Genomic DNA, 21,127 nt, shown 5'->3' with positions numbered 1-21,127 from the left:
GCTATTCATCTGTATTAAATTACAATTCTAAAATATATTTTTTTAAAAAAAATTAAATACAGGAAGTTTCAGAGAAATAAAGCAAACAATGAAGTTACACTTCAGAATGAGCTTTATTAGGAGACTCACATGCTTATAGCCATAACCTGCCATGAGAAGTACTTCAAAGGGAAGAGCATTTGGAAAGACAGCAGTGCTACAGACAGCATAATGGGGTTTTGAAAGGAAAACTTTCAGTTCTAGTAAACTAAGGAAACCTGAACACATTTTAAAAGAGTGAGTGTTCCACATCCTGTGACCTAGTCTGGCCTAGGACCATAACCTGCTAATGTAGCTACAAGAAGGGGTCTTGAAGGTCACAACATGCGTTCTGTGTCTCAGAGAGAACTGTGAGGGGTGCAGCCTGCACGTAACATTGTTATATTGCAGTAGTATACTTTTATGTCAGTACCCTGATTTTTTTTTTTTTTTTGCTAGAATATATTACATAGTGGGCCTTTAGCTTTATTTTTAGCCTCAGTATTGCTTCTATTACTGTTGAACTTTGTGTCTCCATTTAATTTCTGTGACTCTTGAAGCTATGTGAAGAACACCATCAGTATTTTTATGGGGATTTTATTGAATCTGTAAATTATTTTGAATAGTATAGATATTTTAAATGAATTATTTTTGAGCCCATGGTAATGGGATATTTTCTGCATCTAGTATAATTCATTTTATCACTCTTACATAACTTTAATTGTGATTTTTCCATACACTTAGGCCAATGTTTCCATAGAGTGTATTTTTTGTGTTCTATAAATGTTATTAGTGTATAAATTCATTTTAAGAGATCTTGGTTTTATAACTGTTGCGGGTTGCTGGTGAAACATAATTTGTCTGATTGTACTTATTTCTAACTTGTTCTTATTTTTTCACATGTATATATTCTTGCATGTTAAGAACTTGTCACCAGAAAGTAGATAATTGACTTCCTCCTTTCAAAATTGGAATATTCTTTATTTTGTTGATTCCACAATTACCTAGCTATGATTGCCAGCAACATGTTTACTAGGATTAGCTAAATAAGACATCATTCTGATTTGTTTTAGGTCTTAGATGAAAGGTTTTCAGTTTTCCTCCATTCAACATAATATCTGTCCTACAGGTTTGGAGATACATAACAAACAACTTGGTAAGGCCCTTGGTTTATTACAATTGAGAGAATATTTATAGTGAAAAATCTCAGGATTATTCCACTTTAAGACACATATTGAGATAACTGTTGTAGTCCACCTTCTTGGAAAAGGCATGGCATGAAAGCATCTTGTCTGTGGTGCCAGATGGCTGCTGCTCATCATCCTCTCTGTAGACCAAGTAAGAAAGTAGAGTCAGGCTTTAAAGGTCATACTTGTCTATCCCACACGAACTTCCTCTAATGTCACCCCACTTCCATAGGTTTTCACAAACCTCTTGAAGTATAAGAACACTTGGGGACCAGTAGGGAGCATTTTCCATACAAAATCAGAGTGATTGATTAGTACAATGGTGTTTGCTACAGTGAGATTGTATTGCTGGTTTACTGTTGCGCAAAACTAATTTCTTTTTTACGGCTTCACAGGTGCTATGAAAGATAAAACGTTTGTGTGTAACTTTGTGGATGTGTCAGACAAATCATGAGTTGTTTTCTTGCTTAGGTTTGTAATCTTACCTTGAATTATTGATAGGTTTAATAACCCTGCTTCTTAGTTGACTTTATCCTGGGAGCATTATAGAAATTAAACTAAATAAGTCTTTTACCACTTTCAAATAACCTCACAGTTTTCAAAACAATGAAGGCTTTCCTTCTATTTCAAAATTTTAAATTATAAATCTTAAATTTCTAGGAATTGTTGAATTATTCATTTGTAATATGTTTGTCAGTCAATAACTCTTTTCAAAATTTCCTATTTTTCTCTTCTGAAAAAGCAAAACCTGTTCATTGTTTTTCTCCTTTTATTAAAATGTATTTTATTAAAATCTTTTTCTCTTCAATGGAAAATTATATATATATATATTGCATTTATTACTTAATTTAATCAGTTTTTTGATATCTAGTTCTTTCAGTTCTTTAAAAATTTTGGATATTAATCCACTCTTGAATCCAGAGTTGGGAAAAATTCTTCTTCTAGTCTATAGATGTTTGTTATTTTTGTCTAAAGGATGGTGTCGTTTTCATCACAGAAGTTTTTTAATTTTGTGAGGTCACATATTAATTGTTGATATTAGTGCCTTTGTTAATTTTGTTCTGTTCAGAAAGTCTTTTCCTGTTCATTGTGTTCAACCTATACTCATTTCAAATGTGCCAATATTTGGACCAGCAACATATTGCTCTAAACTTGCTTCCTAAAAGATCAGTTTTCTGTGTTATTTAACATAAAGTTGAACATTTCATAAGTGTGACCTAAAACTTTCTTTGACAAAAGCATTTTTTTTTTACCTCCAAGAGCATTCTTACTCCTGGTTGATCATGTTAATGAAAAGAAATGAAAAGCAATGAAAAGAAATACACCAGAGGTTTTTCAATGGTCCCAAATATTCTGAAAGTAAATGCAGAGTAATTAAAAATTAAACCACATCAAAGATCTAAATTACACTTCTTTACTTTGCCAATAATTATTATATTTTCTCAACTGATTACTGATGAGAGTTTTATGACCTTTTTGTTCAAAGCATTTCATTCATAACATTCAGCCTTGTTTGGAAATGCATTACAGTTAATTGAGAGATTTAAGTGTAACTTCTACAGAAATGTAGAGATGAAGAAGTCAGAAAAATTCTGAGGCATACACTTTGCTTTCTCTATGATCAAAGGCTGAGTACAATTTATCTGCATTCTCTCTGTTATATCTTTTCTAGTCTAATTTTTTCTTATTATAATTTTTATTATTAAATAATTTTAAATAGTAACTAATAACTTCTAGTTTTAACATAGATTGATTATCTTAGGTTGAAAGGAAACAATCATTTAAATTTTGTCTGTTAAACTAGTGAGTTAAAATGCAAATGCTGATTTAAATGCAAGATATTTTTGACATCCGCTTGTACAAGAATACATAATTTTTATTCATGAAAATATACCTGCTTCTGATCCATATTTAAGATCTAATTCCAAATTGCATTTGCCTCTAAGGAAAAATGGCTATTCACACATTATCACTTTAATAAAAAACATCAAATGTATGCTAATTTATCTCAGATTATGACACTTCTCAGAAAAACTGGTTCCTAGCTTCCAAGAATAAATGGACTTTTTGGAGCTACAGTCAATCCTTAGCTGCTCATTAAATAATTTGCTTCTATAAGTCACTTTAGCAACTGAACACAGTAAAATCTTACAAAATATCCTGAAAATGGCTTCATATGGAACTATATACCTATAAACATATTTAAGATGTTCACTAAATACATTAGTAGCTATTTAGTAAAATTCAGTGCTCTCTATAGATGGCATAAGCAAATTGGGAGTATTGGAGTTGAGCATAGGCCCTTGTAATAGTTACTATTTTTTATGTATTTGTCCAGATTTTCATCTACAAATTAATAAAATAATAAAATTTATGTTTAATATTCCACATGTTATACATATAAAATGTTGTTAAAATTTATGTTTTACATTTTACTAAAACCTTTTATATTTTTTTATATATTTTATTTATATATAAACATTCCTTTTTGTTAAAATTCTTCCAATTTTGTTTACTATGTTTACATATATTTCACTAGGTAGATAAATTTGCACCCGATACTCATTAATTGGTGTGTTAGTGTAAAGTGGGTAAATGATGGAATTAATTGTTAAAAATCCATTGTAGCATGATAAAAGCTAGTTTGGAAAGAAAGTCATGACTGGGTGGTACATGGAAATTGAAAAATAAGCAGCTTTAGATTGTAATTTATATAAAATCCCCCAATTTCCAGAGCTTTGATGAAAATATTTTATGTAATTTTCAACTTCCCTGTAGACTTTAAGCTTGCAGAAAAACTCTCCAATATTTTATCTTGAACAGAAGAATGTTATTCTTCATTTTTCTTGATTTTAATTAGTTTTAATTATTTATTAATTTTGAAACAAGGATTGACTATGTACCTCAGATTGGCTTTGAGTTTCCTAGGCTGTGATTACAGGTATAAACCATCATGCCCCACAAGTAAGTTTAGGCATCAGGGAAATGTAAATCAAATCAACCCTTGAGATTCCATCAGAATGACTAAGATCAAAACTCAAGTGACAGCATATGCTGGCTAGGATGTGAAGAAAGGGGAAACATTCCTCCTATCCTGGTGGGAGTGCAAAAATTGTACAACCACTTTAGAAATCATTTTGGCACTTTCTCAAAAAAGGGCATAGCTCTCCTTCAAGAACCAGCCACACCACTCTTGGGTACATACCCCAATGATGCCCTACCATATAACAAGGACATTTGTTCAACTATGCTGAGAGCAGCTTAATTCATATAGCCTTAGTCTGGAAATAACCTGTATATCCTTCAACCAAAGAATGAATGAAGATACTGTAGTACGGTTACACAATAGAATGTTACTCAGCTATTAAAAACAAAGAAACCATGACATTTCGCAGGCAAATGGATGTAGCTAGAAAAGATTATGCTGAATGAGGTAACCCAGACCCAGAAAGATACACATGGTATATATTCACTTATACGTGGACTTTAGCCATAGAGTGCAGAATAAGCATACTACTACAATGCACAGACCCAAAGAAGACAAGTAACAGAGGATCCAAAGAGGATGCTCACATATCAGTCAGAAGGGGAGATAGAAACGACAGAGCTATGAGAATGAGGTAGGAGAGGCAGTGCAGGGAGATATGAGGTAGAGATCTGACCTGGGGAGAGGAAGGACAAGAGGAGAGAAGGCCTGCAGAGAAAAGAGAAACTGTGGGCAGGGGATCTCTGTCACAAGCTGGAGACCCAAGTCAGCATAGATTAATGGGATAATATGAGAGGGACTCCAGCAGAGACTTGTAATAGCAGGGGACAGAGTGTCTGAAGAGGATACCCTGTAACTAGACAAGACTCTTCATAGAGGGAAGAGAACACTAACCTACCCACAAAAACTTTGACCTAAAATTTACCCTGTCTACAAGATACGCAGGGTTAAAGAGAGCTAATTGAGGGAGGCGTGTCCCATGAAAGTCTTCACTTACCAGGAGATTGGGATAGAAGTGAAGACATCCCTCAGGATTCTACCTAAGAGAAATATAGGCGATGAGGAAATAGAAGGATCCAAAGGGTCCTAGAAATCTACAAGAAAAACATTGTGATGGGTGGATCAGGGTCCAGGGAGGTCTGTTCAAACTATTACACTGAACAGGGACAATACAAGTAGTAAACATCGAGACCCTACTCTGATCTAGCCAATGGACAGGACATTCTCTAGTTATTTGGAGAGCAGGGACTCACTCTGACGTGAACTCTGGTGCTTCATATTTGACCACCACCCCTTGGACGGGAGGCCTGGTGGCACTCAAAGAAAGAATAAGTAGGTTACCAAGATGTGACTTGATAGCATATTACCATTTAGTGGGGGAAGAGGTCCCCCTTAGTCATAGACTTTGGGAAGGGGAATAGGGTAAAACAGGAGGGAGGGAGGAATGGGAAGATACATGTGATGGGAAAACAATTTAGTTGTAATCTGCATAAATTAATTAAATAAAAAAAAGGTTGAGAGAATGACCAGCTAATGCCTAGCCCACCCCAAGACCCACACCAGGCAATAGAGACAACATCTGGCATTATTAATGATAACTTGCTATGCTTATAGAACTAAGCCTAGCAGAGTTATCCTCTGAGAGGCTCCACCCAGCAGCACTTTGAAACAGATGCTGAAACTCGTAGTCAAACATTGGGTGATGTGCAAAGGATCTTATAGACAAGTGGGCGAAGGTCCTTTTATTGAAAAGGGGACATGGAAGTGACAGGAGCTTCACAAGAAGACCAATAGAACCAACTAAGCAAGGTCCAGGGGGACCAGGTGAGACTGAAACACGAACCAAGGCCCATGCAAGGATTGCGACCTAGGCCCTCTACACAGATGTAGCCAATCGACAGTTCAGGCTTCCTGTGGGTCCTCCAATAAAGGGAGTGGAGGCTGTTTCTAATGCCAGCTTTTCGATTACTCCCCCACGGCAGGACTGCCTTGCCAGGGCATATGGAAAAATGATGCGCACAGTCTGATGTGACTCGATGAGCTGAGTTGATAGGCGAAGGAGATCTCTTTTCTGAGAAATACGGGAAGGGAGAGATGGGAGAAGGCAGAGGGTAGGACTGGGAGGTAAGGAGGAACGGGGATATGACCAGAATGTAAAGTGAGTAAAAACTAAGTTTAAAAAGTTTATTTTGGTTTATATTCAGGAGCTGAGAGATTGCACAAAAGATGAGAATACTGACTGTTCCCACAAAGGGCTCAGGCATGATTCCCACCGTTCGTATGGTGGCTCCCAACAATTACTATTGCCAGTACCAAAGGATTTGACATCTTCTGTACTCAGTGGGCACTGCACACACCTAGCACACTGAAATCCATGCAAGTGAAGCAACCCTAAACAATAAAAACAAATACATATTTATAAAAATACAGCTAATCATCATAAGAATGAAAATATTCCTCTAATATATGTAACATTACCACAATAAAATGCTAACCATGCAATTTGGAGAACTAAAGCTTTCACTTACCAATCTTCAGTCATACAAAATTGTGTTACTATGGATTTTATGTAAGTAGGATGTTTACATAGATTTTTTTTTCTCCAAACATAAAAGTTCATGGAAATCATTAATCAAGCAAATGCTACTGCACATGTGCTTTTCTAGGCATTATCATGGACTCATCCTTCAAAAATAAACCCCAAACAGTTTTCAGCATCTATGTACTTAAAAACAAATAGCTTAGAGTATTTGATACAAGTTAATTCCAAAGATGCCATAACTGCTTTATTTGTTGTTGATGATGACATAGTTCTAACCTATTGTTTATAGGAAATCACTTTGGAGAGCAGCAGGTGCGAGAAATCCATTTATCTTGTTATTCCATGGAGTTTTCAAGAGTATTCAAAAAGGAGAATCTAGTGCACAACCATCTTAAAGCTTGATGCATATTTTTCCAGAGTAGAAAAATGTGACAGTCAGAAAAATTTTATTAAAGTCTCAATACACAAAAAATAGATAAAATATTTATTTTAAAAACATTTGTTTTTATGATCTTCTCTTAGAGAGTCAGGATTGTTTTAAATTATGATAGCTCTTCTCCCCAAAATTGATTTTACAACAGCATTTACTTTATAGTGAAGTTTGGAACTGCAAATAACATAATTTCTTATATAAGTTGTATTCTGGTAAGACAAGATGTCACACCTTGGGATTTGCCTAGCAAACCTTTGGAACCTGTCAAGAATATCTAACTCTTGTCCTTTCTTTCTTTCTTTCTTTCTTTCTTCCTTCCTTCCTTTTCTTTTTTTTCTTTCTTTTTTGTAAGTTTCTATCTAATCTTTGAGCTGGATTAAATTTTATTTTGAAATCAATCACTCAAGACTATAGCTTGGGTGAAAGAGCATTTGGATATCATTTTAATACATTATTTTAAATAAAAAAATCTAATAATAGTTTCAAAATATGCTTAGACTTTTTCATAACTGAGGAATTTATTTAATTTTTAACCAGTCACATAATGTCATCAAACTGAGCCATGTTTTTCCAATCAGGTCTTGAAAATTTGCTATGTGGGAAATATACTCAGGTAATAAAAGAATACATTATCTGGCGTTTAAGCAAGGTGCACGCTGCTCGCCACCATTTTGGAACCCCTCAAGAAAACATTAGCAATGGAATGTTTTTAGAGACATGCTTATCAGTTGATATATTCAGCAAAATTCCTAAGACTTCTGTTTTCCTCCCTTTCTTGCTTAAACTGTTTAAGAAATAAACCTATTAAAACCGGGCAAATTAAAGTTATTTTTAGGTCCCTTAGTCTCATATATTTTACATCAAGACTTTTTTGAGTTAACATCTCACAATCTGGAGAGATGGCTTATTGGTTAAGAGCACTGTTTTCTCTCCCAGAATTCCTGAGTGTAATTCCGAATAACCACATGGTGGCTCACAACAATCTATACTGGCATCTGATGCCGTCTTCGGTCATTTAGGTGTACATGCATATAGTGTACTCAAATATAAAGAGTTAACACCATCAGCTCAGGGAGGTCCCCACCCACATCAACCAGTAGTTAAGAAAATGTTCTCCAGGGTGTCTACCCATCAATCTTATGAAGTCATTTTCTTTTCTACTATTATTCAACACAGACTAAAGAGTATTTTTCCCTTTTTCAGCTGTTTATTTTTCACTTATCCTGATAAAAATGGTTTTCATTTTGAAATTTAAGTTTTCCCATTTTGCAACCATAATTTTAACAGGACACACATTTTTATATAAAATATATATGTATATATGTATAATAAACTATGCACAGCAAGAAGAACCACAAAACAATCAGAAATTATATTATTGTTACATTCACAGTATCTTGGCTGTTTATATTTGGCAACTTTGAAAAACATATCTTTCCTATCTTGGTGTGTCTAAAATTCTAAATGTAAATCAAAATCTATCATACCTTATATTTATCAACTTAAAACATCTATCTAGACCTAAAAATATCTTGACCCCTAAACAACTAAGATTAATTGTAAAACTAAAATTTCTGGTCTTCAACCCCATCAGAGACTTGAGAAGGAATAAAATTAATTATCTGAGTAGATAGGAAGTTCAGGTTAGCAGCTTTCAAAGATGTTTTAATTATTTTAAAGACTCTTTGTCGATAAAACAGGTTAACTCCTAACAAGACCCAGCCTATGTCAAAGATGATGAGCATCAAAGAACCTTCTTGTGAGGATGGCTTAAAACATGACACACCAACCACATAGCAAAATATCCTCATTTCTGCCACAAACAGAATTCCACCTATAATAAATTGGGTAAGCTTGGATGCAATCAGAATAGATACCAAAACTCTGCCAATACAGCCTAAGTAAGTCCTCAATAGTTCGTGCCTTACAAATATGTCTGTCAGATATATTGGGTCAGAAGGTTGAAGATTATGCTCCAATGTTATAGAGAGTTTTGGGTGACTATTCAGGCAGCAAACTGTCTCTGTCATTTTCTCATTTTAGTTTTATATTTATTTATTTTTATTTATTTTTTGAGACATGGTTTCTCTGTCCTGGACTCACTTTGTAGACCAGGCTGTCCTTGAACTCACAGTGATCCTCCTGCCTCTGCCTCCCGATTGCTGGGATTAAAGGGAAGCGCCACCATGTCCAGCTAGTTTTATATTTCATTACTATCTTTTTTTGTATGAAGAATCTGAAATAACACAGCCCAGTCTGCAGAGATATAACTGATTATGACAGAGAATTAAAAGTCAGAAATGCAGACACATAAGCAAAGACATACATATCTCATCTGTACATGATTTAGAAAGTAATAATAGGGTTATTAACATAGTCAGATAAGCAGTATTTCTCAGTATCACAAGAAAGGAAGAGGTAAACTATTATAACTATGCATAAATAATCCCTGAGGCCACATATATTTTAACTATGTATAAGTATTTATAATATAATGTGAAAACTCACCTTGTTATAGGATCTTGGATTATTCAGGTGTCTCTAAGGTAATGCTGTCTGTGATGACAAATTATATTATCTTTGAAAATTGTTATGCATTCTATTTATGTCTCACCAATAAAAGTAAGTTCCAATATTTAAAATTTATATTTCACAAGTATCGGTGAAAACCAAAAGATATGTAAATATTTAAAAGTCAGAATTTATTTTACACCTTTTAGAGCCATAGAGATATTTCACTGAAATTTAAACATAGGCAACTTCTAACTTTTATTCTAAATCCCTGTCCACAAATTAAAATATCTAAAAAACTCAAAAATAAAAAATTAGAGCAAAGGACAATACAGGCCGTAAACTTCAAACTCCTACCCATATCTAGCCAATGGACAGGACATTCTCCACAGTTGAGTGGAGAGTGGGGTATGACTTTCACAGGTACTCTGGTGCCTCATATTTGACCACGTCCCCTGGAGGGGGAGGCCTGGTGGCACTCAGAAGAAGAATAGCAGGCTACCAAGAAGACACTTGATACCCTATGAGCATATACAGGGGGAGGAGGTCCCCCTCAGTCACAGTCATAGGGGAGGGGAGTAAGGGAAAAATGGGAGGGAGGAGGAATGGGAGGATACAAGGGATGAGATAACCATTGAGATATAACAAGAATAAATTAATAAATAAAAAATTAAATGTTAAAAACACAAAAAATAAAAAATAAATATACTTTTTGAAGATCTCTCTTTTGTGGACATATAATTCTTGTAGAGTCACAAATAAGTGAAGATTTCAAAACCTAATGATAAATACTAATAAGTTGTATTTATTTGCTGTAATAAAATAATAGAGATCTCTTACATATTTTTATGTTGTAGAGGAGTTTATTAAATGAGCATGGGGGGAGAAGAAAAGGAGGAAAGGATACTCCAGAAAGAAACAAAGACAGAGACAGGAAGAGTGAGAAGAAGAGAGAGGAAGAGTAAGAGGGGTAAAAAAGAGTCTATTGCATATTATTAAATTAACAAATATTTAAATCATAACATGACATATTCAACTTTTATTACTACCAAAATAGAAAATTTTATTTTGAAGTTTCTTGTTGTTGTTGTTGTTGTTGTTGTTGTTGTTGTTGTTGTTGTTCTTCTTCTTCTTCTTCTTCTTCTTCTTTTGTAAATTTGAAACCCACAAGTGTCTGGGCTGTAGAGTTAGGTAAGCTAAATGACTCTAAAGTTGGAATGAATAGAAATGTATAGTGTTTACTAAATAGAAAAATCATCCACTACTTCAGATCTACTGGACTCACCATAGTGAAGTTCAAATAAAATGAGAAAAGATGAACTAGTACATACTGAAGTAATACTTTAACAATAGGGAGCCAAAATTTTAATTATTTTTGTTACATATCCTTTACAGCGCTATGCTGAGACACTGTAGTCCCTGGTATGAAGTGACGTACAAGGGCAGGTTGCTATGGCCCAGTGTCCACCATTCAGTCTCAGGAGACATTGAATATTTGTTAAGCAAAAAGATCCAAACAAAGTCAGTAGGGTATTTGAACATATTTTGAAAACGCCAACCTTAAGATAGTACAAACACAAAGTCCTACAGGTGAGGAATGAGACATGTGCTAGTCCATATCTAAAATGTAACATTGAGATCTTGGGTAAAGAGCAGCTCAACTGCAAGTGCTCTCTGCAGGAGAACACATGCCATGAAATGCATCATTGGTAGACTATTGCAAATGAACTGCTTAAGGCTGGCATTAGTAAGAACTATAGAGAATGAGCTTATTGAGAAACATGAATTACTGTGGATGGCTAATCTGTAGGATTATGAATAGCCTCGCCTTAGGAAGTAAGCCAAGTATTCATAAAACCACAAATTTACTAAATTCAGATTATTTTTATATACTCTATTGTTATCTAACAATGTTGGAATGGCAGCATCTTATATGTAAGTAAATAAATAAACACATATCTAATGTGCAAATGTACTTTTCTCTAGTGAAAAACATTAATTAGCTTCTGAAGGTCTCCTGACAGAGCCAGATTTGATTAATATCATATGAAATACTTTGAATCATAGACAGGAGTGATATGAGTTTCACATGAAGCAATGGTTTTAGAGAGAGGCAAGTAGTAGAAGAGCAGAGGGTAGGTCAAATTGTTTAAATGAGGAGACTTCTGAGTGAAGAGAATCAGTATCAAAGCAGCCTTTCTTGGAACAATTTAAACATTATCTTCATTTGTTTCACATATGTACATATCTTTATGTTTTCCCCACCTATTCTGTATTTAACTACATAGGAAAGTTTTATACACCTGTGTATTTTCTTGAATGAGGTAGTGGCAAGTGAAAGTTTATGGCAGCGAAGTGAAGTTTATTCCACGCTATACAATTCTCTTCAGTGGAAGTGTTCAAAGGTTCTCTATGCTGCTGAGGAAAAAGCAGCACAGAGTCCCGGACAGTCTTGATTCTGGAGTAGGTCATCAACCATACCGTGGGATCACTGGGTAGAAAGCAGAATACTCCAACACTCGCTGTAAAATAGCCAACATAAGAAAAAAGTTAATATTAAATATCCTTTCCATCATTTTATGCTAGGAGACTGGCTCTCAAAAGGAATGTGGTAAAAGCATATAGATTTTTCAGAAACGAGGGCTGAGCGTTGTTACATGTTTGCACTGTTAGTTAGAAGTAACAGGAGGCACAACCTGGGGACTTTAAAATTCAAATACAATGCATTAGTCTCCAGAACAGTGTTCTTCAGAGGAGCTTGAGGACAGTAGGGCCTAGATTTCATTTAGTCAATGTAGAAGTTACATGAGTCTCTTCACAGTGGACTGGATCTTAGGACCAGAAAAGTAACTTTTTTGATCCACAACTCCTATATTGCATCCTTATTTTAATATACAACTAGAGTGTAGTTGTCACAGATAATAATAATGAATCTAAACTACCAATGTATAGATAAAGTAAATAATATAAACGCAATGTAGAAGAAGTATTTGATCTTTGCAAACTTTTAAAACATACATAATGTTTTTTCATATTACTTTTAATTTATGAGTTGGTGCATATTCCACCCAATAAAACTGTTCCTGTCCTCTGAAGATAACCTATTTATCTTTGTAACTATTCCCCTCCCTTGCATTTATGCAATGTTTTAATAAAAGTGTATTATTTATTAAATGAATAACCTATTAATGATTGAGTTATTTGTCTTCCTTGTATTCCTTAGTGATTTGTGTCATGCTTAGAAGACTAATAAATGGCCTTTGTCCTAAAATACTACAATTTTGTCTTAATTATGTAGAAGTGTAATTAGCATATTCTAATCTTCCTGCTCATCTTTTTTTTTTTCTTCAGTTGGGAAGTAGAAAGCAGACCCTAATTCATCAACAGATAATTATCCCTGCAAATGACATCCTGTATCTGGGCTTTTCACTCTTGTGGCGGCATAATCTTACTTGTTTGCCTGTCACTCAGGGATCCTATTACAAGAAAATAACCAGAAACAAGGCACTGAAAAAAAAAAACCAGAAATGTGTTTTCCCCATTCTGGGAGCTGGATCTGAAGTCAAGGAGTTAGTGATCTGATTGTGCCAACATTAATCTTTCTGGTTATATTGGGCTAACTTGACATTGTTATCTTTGTTAAAACAGGTAGTTTGCCTTTCTTGTATTTCTTCTTGTATGCTTCTGTTTTTCAGTGAAGTGCTTTTGATTAAATTTGTAGCCTCAGAACAGCCAGAATGGAAGGTCCTCTGCTATCCAGTCACACCCATAGTTTTAGTGGGGTTTTTTTTTCTCATAAAAACGCACAAATATCATTTGTGAAGAATGCCTTCATGACATGACTGTTTTTTTTTTTTCACTGTCTCTGTAAATGTAGCTTCTCCTCGCTATGTACCATGGTTGTAAGGGCCTGATGTCTCTCAAGCCAGGAGAGGCATACAAGAACAGCTCTGTCTGGTACAGAAGCTTGGGTCACAAAATATCCACCCTGGATCAAAGCAGGAAGCAGAGGTTATTCAGGAATAGAACCTACAAGAGGAAACCCCTATATGCCAACTTTCAGCAGCCAGGGTCTTTTTCCTAACTGTTCCATGGCCTCTCAATACAATGCCATCATCAAGCAAACAAGCATTCCAACTTGAGGGTATATAGGACATGTACCAAACAGTAACAGGTCTCATCTCTGAATAGTAGTAACTTGCCTTTCAATTTCCAGCAGGTGAATATTATGGGGTTCAAAGCATATCAAAACAAATGGTTAATTCATCACTTATGAATGTAATGAAGCTCAGTTTAGTCAATGTAAATCTTCTCTCTGAAGCCACTTCTGTGGACCTGGTTTTGTTTAAAAGGTTCCTATGTATGCACATGTACACACACAGACACACACACAGGAGAGCGAGAGAGCGAGAGAGAGAGAGAGAGAGAGAGAGAGAGAGAGAGAGAGAGAGAGAGAGAGAGAGAGAGAGAGAGAACACACACACCTACACACACCAGAGTGGGCAAGAGGGAGGAAGGAGGGAGGCATGGACGAAGGAAGGGAAAATTAGGAAGGTGAACAGAGGAGAGGGATGCGGTATGGAGTGGTGGAGAGAGGGACAGGGAGAAAGGAATGGAGGGACAGAAAAAAGAAAGGGAGTCAGGTAAAAGAAGGAACTAGTTGGCAATGTTGAGAAGATAGTTTTCTTTTGGATCTTGGAATATGTAAAATACATAAGAATTTAGCCAATACCCTCCAATGACCCTTACTTACTCACAGAGGAGCAGAGGCTGTTAACACCGTGTTAACTATCTTTGAGCTCTGTCTAGTGCATACAAGGTGGTGAAGAGTGGCAGAAAAGTAAGTAATAAGGAAGAAAAAGGTTTCTTCTCTTAAGATGGTATCATAAACTTCAGTGGGTTTCTAAAAGCCGCTGTTCATGATGATAAAGGCTCAGTGTCAAGATGAAACTGCCTTCTAAATGGTCTTTCTGAGGGCTGGTTCATCCATGATTAATTTTACATTATCACATAATTTCTCAGAATCTTTCACACATACACACACCCTTATTCTGTTACACATTTCTCCTCGTCTGGTTTTGAGGTTTGTTTGGTTGTTGTTGTTGTTGTTTTTGTTTTTTGTTTTTACTTTCCTCCCAGTTCAAATCAAGTTTAATATCCAAAAGGCAGCAGAAGAAGATGGAAAATTTAAATTTGTGGCTTTATTTTATTTCTCTATGCAAAAGTGAAGAGAAAACTTCCACACAACATCAAAAGCATGTTAATAAAATATTTTCATTTAATTAGAAAAAATTGTTTTTATATTTCTGAATATTGCTCTGTCATTTTGGCCAATGAACTTGATTTGATATGCTAAAGCAAGACTCTAATATTGAACTATGTCCCTATCTCATTTTTGTCTTTTTAATCTTTATTTATTTATTGTTTATAAACCAGGTTTGGCCACATGAGTCCTCAAACGATATCAATAGTTTATATAGCCCTTGGTTACCCCTCAAGGCTTACGGGTGGCTCCTATTGAAAAAGCCACTACACTTAGGACATTGGACTTAGATGACTTCAGCTGTACTTGAACCAAAAGCCTCTTTACTGCAGTCTAATTTCCAGGGCTCCATAAGACTGGAATTTGCCAGGCAGGGAAACAATTAAAATATTCTAACCCAGCTGACACACCTGTGAACTACCACAACTGTCATCATGCCTGATGCTGGAAAACTCACCAGCTTCCTGAAAATAGAGAATACTTGTACTATGGAATAAAGAAAACTAATATTACCACTGTGCTAGATTAATACAGATCTCAATTTTAAATAAAATTATACTCGTATGTATTTTAACTGAGTCTTATTAAGATACTCAAAATGATCTTGTAATTTCTCTGCAGCTCAGATAAGCCTTGAACTTATTATTGTCATGCTTATGCCTCTTGATAGCTATTACAGGTCTGTATCACTAAATTTGAATTGTTGCTTTCTTACCATTTCTTAACTCATTCACTTCTATGTAGTTCCATTTTGTGGAGATCTCCTTACTTATGACTATTGCAATTTTACTGTAGAAAACAATCCCTTGACTCACCATAAACTCTTGGAACACTGCCATGCACTGTTTTCCCCTACCGTTTTCACCTTCTAACCAAAGTGTATTGGACAATTACTCTATTCCTAGAAGAATACACATCTTACAGGAAGCATAAATATAATTTGACTAACATCAGAGATTTTTAGTTCAAAGATTATGATACTCTAATACAATGTTCCTAACATCTTGAAGGAGGACTTTGTTGTAGGTTCACAGGTATGTTTTTGGAGGGCAGGGGAGAGAAGCTAGTAAACTTTTTGTGTTATTTTATGTCAAACGAGGGTCTTGTCTATCCTATGCGTATGATACGTTAATCACTTAGCTATAAAACTCCTTCAGGAAAACCTTCTAAGTCAGGAATTTTAAGTCGCCATTTTAAAATGAAATAGATAATAAACACTGTATTCTTCAATTCCTTCCCTTTCCAATCTATCTTACATCACTGTAGATCATTATTGTCCATCTTAATTGAAACAAGGTCTATGTGCCTTGTGAGTTCTCATTCTTCTATGATCTTTATTTTAAGCATATTAGGAATCAACTGATCAGGATCATCTTGAGTTAACATGTTCAGAACTCTGCAGAGCCACATTCTTATGAAATAATAGTCTGTAAAAATAGAAATATTGAATAGAAAAATCAACAGCAGTAAGATATTTTAATCAAATTAATTCAATATAAAGCAAATTATGAAAACTAGGCTTTTCATGAGGGGTCAATATCAAGAGTTGATGCCATATATTATCTAAAATATCCACTTTCCAACAGCATAATTACATAGCATGCCAATTAAAGGAAGGCTTGCCATGGAAACAAACAAACAAACAAAATACAGAATAGAATTGTCTGCAAGAACCCTAAGAAAGACATGCTGTAAAAGACACTATGAGTATATCCAAATAATTAGCTGAGGTGATGCCAGTAATGTTAAATGAAAAACTTGTTTTATTTCATTGACAAGAATATAAATTAAGAGAATCTTTTAGTAAGCTGGATCTCTTAAATTGAAAATCCAGTAAATTCTTTTAATTTTTTTGCTAGATGCCATTAATAATAAGAGCTGGCAAAATGAACAAACTTCTAGATTGAAGGAAGTAGCCCAGAGGTTAAGATGCCATTAAGAAAAATAGACCAAATGGAACAAATGTCATGAGGAAATATCATATTTAGAGAATGTAACAGGTACTGAAAATGTAATAATTTTGATGATAAATATCAATGTACATGTGTAAGAAACCCAAACAATTTTAAATGGGACCAAGGCAAAGATATTACATTGTAATAAAAACTGAAAAGTTCCAAATGAAATGAGTAGTCCTTTATGTAGTAAGAAAAAGATGATTCATCGTGCATTAGGTAAGAGTAAGAGAGCTAGCTTCACATCAGAATGGAGGCACAAAGAAGGTGCTAAGTATTCAAAGAAGAGATAAAAGGAAGATTTTACAGAGAAATATAAGATGAAAGAGATTTATTATTACTAGAACTGTTTTGAAAAAACACAATGTAGCAACTTAAAAGGAGCTATCAGAAGAATAAAGTGAGATCACACATTTACTACTGCTAAAAAAAAATTGGTAGGAAAATTAATTTTGTCATAAGAAACTATGAATTTCCATTGCATCACCTTTCTGTTCTGATAAGAAAATAGCTGTACAAAATTGTCCATATAGAATTGTTTTCTGAGCTTATATCTTGAAAGAAATGTAATATGTTATAGAATAGTAATGCAAAAAGTTGTGGAAAACTAAAGTTTGTTAAAATAAAATATTGACAAAAATTAAGCCAAATCATAGGAACAAATGAAGATAAACAAAACTGGTAAATAAAAAGATTGTTGTGGAAAGTGTCTATTGTCAGTGTTCAAGAATAATCTGGACTGACTAATTAGATGAAATGATAAAAGTCTTTTGAACAATGAACAGGGACTGACCAGTCAGGGACACAGAATAGACTTGGGAACCAAACAGTGAGGCTAAGCTATTTCCAGAGGGAGGTATTAAAGGGAAAAAAACATAATGAAGCAGGAAATATCAATCATATTTCATGTATACTTTCTTGAGCAAAACTAGAATAATCTATTTTGTTTCAGGTATATTATATCTAGCTAGGGAGAGCTGAGAGCTAGAAATTAATTTCACCTTATGATAAAAATGAAGACTAATTTCCGTGAGACTTTCCCAGGCCAGGGACTCTGGAACTAGACAGAGAATTCTCAACAGAGGAATATCAAATGGCTGAGAAACACTTAAAAATGCTCAACATCATTAGTCATCAGAGAAATGCAATTCAAAATGACTCTGAGATTCCATCTTATACCCATCAGAATGGATAAGACCAAAAATTCAAGAGACACTACATGCTGGCAAGGATGTGGAGAAAGAGGAACACTCCTTCATTGCTGGTGGGAATGCAAACTGGTACAACCACTTTGGAATTCTATCTGGCACTTTCTCAGAAAACTGGGAATAGGGTTTCCTGAAGACCCAGCTATCTCACTCTTTGGAATATACCCAGAAGATGCGCCAGCACACAACAAGGACATATGCTCAACCATGTTCATAGCGGCCTTATTCATAATAGCCAGAACATGGAAGCAGCTTAATTGTCCCTCAGTAGAAAAATGGATAAAGATACTGGTACATTTCCAGGGATAGATGTGAGGACATCCAATTGGGACTCTAGGTGAGAGAAATATGGGAGAATAAGGAAATAGAAGGACCCAGAGGGTCCTAGAAACCTACAAGAAGAACATTATGATGGACAGATCTGGGCCCAGGGTCCTGCTCAAACCCTGGCACCAACCAAGGACAATACATGCCACAAACATCGAACCCCTACCTAGATCTAGCCAATGGACAAGACATTCTCCACAGATGAGTGAAGAGCAGGGACTGACTTTCACATGAACTCTAGTGTCCCATATTTGACCAGGTCCCCTTGATTGGGAGGCTCAGTGGCAATCAGGGGAAGGATAGCAGGCTACCAAGAAGAGACTTTATACTCTATGATCATATAGGGTGGGAGGAGGTTCCCCTCAGTCACAGTCATAAGGGAGGGGAATAGGGTGAAAGTGGGAGGGAGCGAGGAATGGGATGATACAAGGGATGGGATAACAATTGAGCTGTAATATGAATCAATTAATAAATAATTAAAAAGTGAAAAAATAAATTAACATCTTGTATTTATTTTTAATATATTTTATTAATTTATTCATATTACAACTCAATTGCTATCCCATCCCTTGTATTCTCCCATTCCTCCCTCCCTCCCATTTTCTCCTTACTCCCCTCCCCTATGACTATGACTAAGGGGGTCCTCCTCCCCCTGTATATGTTCATAGAGTATCAAGCCTCTTCTTGACATCTTTATAAACCTAAAAAGAAAAGAAATGCTCAACATCTAAGTTCAAAAATTCTGGTGACACCACATGCTGGCAGGGTGTGGAGAAAAAGGAATATTCCTTCACTTCTAGTGGGAATGCAATCTTGTACAATCACTTTGGAAATCTATCTGGCACTTTACCAGAAAACTGGGAATATGGTTTCCTCAAGACCCAGCTATTCCACTCCTTGGAATATGCCCCAAAAGTGCTCCACCACACAACAAGGACATACGCTCAACCATGTTCATAGTAGCCTTATTCATAAGAGCCAGAAACTGTGGCACTCAGAGGAAGGACAGCAGGTTACCAAGAAGAGACTTGATACCCTATGAGCATATACAGGGGGAGGTAATCCCCCTCAGGAACAGTCATAGGGGAGGGGAATAAGGGGAAAATGGGAGGGAGGGAAGAATGGGAGGATACAAGGAATGGGATAACCATTGAGATGTAACAAGAATAAATTAATAAAAGAAAAAAAAAAGAGCCAGATACTGGAAACAGCCTAAGTGTCCCTCAGTAGAAGAATGGATTAAAACAAAAACAAAAACAAAAACAAAACAAAAAAAAAAAACTGTGGTACATTTACACTATGGAATACTACCCAGCTATTAAAAACAAGGAATTCTCGAAATTTGTGACAAATGGATGGAACTAGAAATAATCATACTGAGTGAGTTAGCCCAGAAGCAGAAAGACTCACATGGTATATACTCACTTATAATTGGACACTAGCCAAAAAGATATGTCCCATGAAAGTCATCACTTACCAGGGGATTGGGATAGATGTGAGGACATCCTATTGAGATTCTAGGTAAGAGAAATATAGGAGATGGGGAAATAGAAGGACCCAGAGGGTCCTAGAAACCCAAAAGAAGAACATCGTGATGGGTGGATCGATGCCCTCGTGGGTCTGCTCAAACTATTGCACTAACCAAGGACAATACAATAGTAAATATCAAACCCCTACTCTGATCTACCCAATGGATAGGACATTCTCCACTATTATGTGGAGAGCGGGGGTGGGGGGTGGGGGGTGGGGGGATGGCGGGGGGACGGACTGACCTTGACATGAACTCTGGTGCTCTCTATTCAACCACTTCCTCTTGGTGAGGAGGCCTGATGGAACTCAAAGAAAGAATAAGCAGGCTACCAAGATAAGACTTAATAGTCTATGGCCATATAGTGGGGGAGAAGGTCCCCCTTGGTCTTAGACCTAGGGGAGGGGAATAGGGAGAAAGTGGGAGAGAGGGAGGAATGGGAGGATACAAGTGATGGGATAACAATTGAGTTGTAATCTGAATAAATAAATAATATTAAAATTAAATTAAAAACAAAACAAAATGGAAAGTAAAAACAAAATGGATGTAGTTAGTCAGGCTAAGCAGTAAGGCCTAGATATGTCTGGACATGTCTCAATGTTGGTTTGCCACAACATCGATAAATTATTTGCTTTCATTTCTTCAAGCTTCATAGAAATAGTTGATATTGTGTAATTAATTATTTCATTCTGCTGGTTGATGAATTTTGGTGAATTATGAAGCATATATAAGGTGACAGCTCCATAGGAGTATATTGTTTAATAACTGCATAGCTATATTTGTCTTTTAAATGCACTACTATGTTTGCATATTGACAAAACTGCCTAGTACCTATTTATTATTATTTTTTTTACTATGGCCCCACTGTTAAGCAGTATATGACAATAAACCTAAAAATGAATTTTTAAGTTTGTGGTATACAAATATTTAGGTTTGACATAGCACCACAAACATGAACAGGAATAAGAATATACAGAAAATAAATGTCTATTCTCTAGTTAGTATGTAACGAAATTAGAGAGTAATAAATTAAAATATATTTTGAAAGTCAGAGAATACCAATACTATTTACAGTTAAAACATAAAAATTTTTATGTAGTATTTTGCTAATACTGCTTAAAAATTAGAGAAGTAAATTATAAATTTTGAAATATTTACAACATAGTAAA

Source organism: Acomys minous (assembly GCF_964271855.1).
Source record: "Acomys minous genome assembly, chromosome: 3".
Taxonomy (NCBI): Eukaryota; Metazoa; Chordata; class Mammalia; order Rodentia; family Muridae; genus Acomys; species Acomys minous.
This window is presented reverse-complemented; position numbering follows the sequence as displayed.